We start from the raw sequence: 3,321 nt of genomic DNA on the forward strand, positions 1-3,321 counted from the left end.
GGAGCAAAGCCTGGTGGGACACGACTCAAGGTATGAAGAACCAGCTGCAAAAATCTACTAACAATCCAAGCTTGCAATGTACAAACTATGAATATAGGAAAATTAGATCATGAAAAATGAGCGGAGGGCGTAAAGATCAATATACCAGGGGTCGCTGTGTTGAAATAGACTAGTATGGGCCATCTCTAAGCAGAAAATCACAGGGTTTACTAGGCTGGGAAAAAGGAAATCAAGATAAATGGCATTGCACTCGCTGTCAGAAAAAAATGTTGATATCTATTCTGAACGACAATGCTCTCGATTACAGGATTATATCTAGCTGCCTTCAAGGAAATTCGAGCAATATACATATTATTCAAATTTGCACATGAACCACAAAAACTATTCATTTGGAAATTGAAGAATTCTACCAATGTTTTCAGTCCAAAACTGATCAAATATATAAATAGAAGCATGGCTAATTTTTGGTCATTATACTCCAAGCATTAGAAACAAAGAGGAAGGAAAATAGCGGTGAACATTTGGTCTTAGTAATGGAAAGGAAGCTGGAGGTGGCAAGAAAGAATTTCGCAAGACCAATGACTTATCCATAGCAACGAGCTTTCTTTCAACAACACACAATGTGACTACAAATGTGGCTTCTCCCGAAGGAAAACACAGAAATCAAATCGACTCTACCTGGAGAAGAGACGATGGAGGAACTCAACATCAGCAGCTAAAACCAACTCAAGGGCCTACGAGGGAATAGACCATCAATTGCTCACAGCTAAGTTCAGGTTGAAGCTGAAAAACACTAAAACAAGACCACAAGAGCCATAATATGACCTTAAATCTGTCCCAACTGGATTTCAAGAATATCTCAAAAACAAATTTGACACATTGAACACGTATGACCAATGACGTGGTGGAGCTGTGGGATGACATCGAGAACATGACATAATGAACAAAGAAAAGGTTCATTAAAAAGACAAGAAAGAATGAATCATTAAAGTGGATGTCAGAAGAGACTTTGAAACTTGCTATAAATCTTAGAGTAGCTAAGGCAATGAAGAAACGATGAAATAAAACAGTTGAAGAGAAAGGTTCAGAAGATAGCTCCAGAAGACAAAGTATGGGCACTGTAGCAACTGAAGAAGCTAATTGGTAGCCAGTGATCAGAAAGAATAGCATCTAGGGAGGGGTGGGGCAGGGGCAGAGCTGGAGGGGGCTGGTTCGGTAGGGGTGGGGAGGGGCGTTGGCTCCAGACAAATAAACATGGAGTCCATCTTCCACGAGAAACAAGAAGGCTCCCTGTGTGCTCCACAATGCCTGAACAATCTGCTGCAAGGGGAGTATTTCAGCCCCATGGAGCTGTCTTCCATCGCACATCAGCCAGACGAAGAGGATGAGGATGGCGGAAGGTGGCGTTCCTAGTGAAGACTACCGCATGTTTTTACAGCAACCTTCTGGAAACATGATGACGGTGGGTGTTTCTTGATTCAAGCAATTCCTTGAAAGATCATTTATATGCAATTAAAAACGAACACTGGTTTATAATTAGAAAATTAGGAAAACAGTGGTTGAACTTGAATTCTCTCTTGATGGGTCCAGAATTAATATCAAACATACCTTGCACTTTTCTTGGCTCAGTTACAACAGGAAGGTTATTCTATATTTGTTATGAAGGGAGATCTGCCAGATTGGGAAGTGACCAACTCCTGCAGACGATCAGGGTCTAGCAGATGCATCAACCAAAATGTATTGGAGAAAAATTGGCACAACTGAAAGACCAGAGAATCCAGACAACAGACCTGGAACAAGCCTTGGAAACAAATGATGGGCCAGGGATATTAGATGAAGACGAGGAGGAATTGCAGAAGGCTCTGGCACTAAGTCGCCATGAAATCAACATGGAAGATGAGGAAGCCGATCTCCGCAGGGCGATTCAGCTCAGCATGCAAGGTAGTTCCAGACATACAGCTCAAGAAACTCCCCAGACGTTGGGAACGAATCTGAGTTCTGGAGAGCTGCAGAAGAGAAGCCTACTTTGAAAAACAGCAGCAGCGGCGGCAGCAGGTGGATCTGCCAGGACCAGTTCCACATCCAAGTGAAAAGCCAACCACAAGTCCAGGAGCACTTGGCAGTGACCCAAGTGATGCCATGAGCGAAGAGGACATGCTTCAGGCGGCTGTGACCATGTCTTTAGAAACCGTGAGAATTCACTTGAAACCAGAAGGGGAGAAATAACAATGCCTTTTACAGATCACTCAGATACTCATACTTTCCAGCATTATCCTGCGTGTTGACAACAGGGGGTGGTGGTTTGGGGGGCCCCCTCCCCCTAGTCATTTGTCAAAGAGAACTGTGTACAACAGTGAAAATAAGACTTGTGGGTGGTTTGCAAACAGAATGATGGAAAAGTGGGGAAATGCATCAGTCATAGGACTACGTAATCTCCCAAATACCAGACAAACTTTCAGCAACTAAACTCCCAGTGGCTTTTTCAGCGGTCCTTTCCCATCGTTTGCGTGTGCAATAAGTAGCTTGTCTGCAGTTAGGATCTACTTCTGGGATCTTTTTGCAGACCAACTAATGTAGCTCTTGCCCCAGTACTTGCTCCCTATATTTTTAGTGGCGGTTTTCTTTTGTTTTTGTTTTTTTATTCTCTGCAATTTGTTGGACCCACTTTCACCATCTAGTGCAGTGGTTCTCAACCTTCCTAATGCCATACCCTGTAATACAGTTCCTCATGTTGTGTGACCCCCCCCAACCATAAAATTATGCTCATTGCTACTTCATAGATGTAATTTTGCTACTGTTATGAATTGGGCGACCCAAAAGGGGTCATGACCCACAGGTTGAGAACTGCTGATCTAGTGGTTGCTTTGATTTCTCATTAACCACCCTGGCTTTTTAAAACTTTTTGTCTGTGTGGATGACAGCCAGGGGTCCTGGGAGAGGTGTGGGGGGTGGGGGGTGGGAGGTAGGGGCGGGGGTGGACCACTCTCCTTCCCACCCTTGAACCCTTTGCTGTTCTTGCCTGTTGTCACCTCGGAAAACAATTTCTCTTCTCTGGTTTGTGGTTTGTTTACGCCATTTTATACAACTCTTCCAAAAGAAAATCATGTAGCTATCCTGAAGTTCAGCTTTTGAAGTCTTCATGGATGGGATCTTTATTCCACATCTCTGGTGCATTTCAATCTTGACAGTCAACCCTGCACAAATCCCCCAGACCACGTGAGCATGGTTTCGAAGAGTGTGAGCACGTGCTTTCCCTGAACTGAATGTCTTCACTACAGAGCATCGTCATAACCCCTCTCTCCTGCACCTTACTCCCCCTTC

General features: G+C 43.9%; 1 pseudogene; it reads left to right on the forward strand.

Moving 5' to 3' along the window:
• Window positions 1-1,254: 1,254 nt before the first annotated feature.
• Window positions 1,255-2,226, forward strand: LOC142430796 (ataxin-3-like; annotated as a pseudogene).
• Window positions 2,227-3,321: the final 1,095 nt, after the last annotated feature.

Source organism: Tenrec ecaudatus, chromosome 17 (genome assembly GCF_050624435.1).
Source record: "Tenrec ecaudatus isolate mTenEca1 chromosome 17, mTenEca1.hap1, whole genome shotgun sequence".
Classification (NCBI taxonomy): domain Eukaryota; kingdom Metazoa; phylum Chordata; class Mammalia; order Afrosoricida; family Tenrecidae; genus Tenrec; species Tenrec ecaudatus.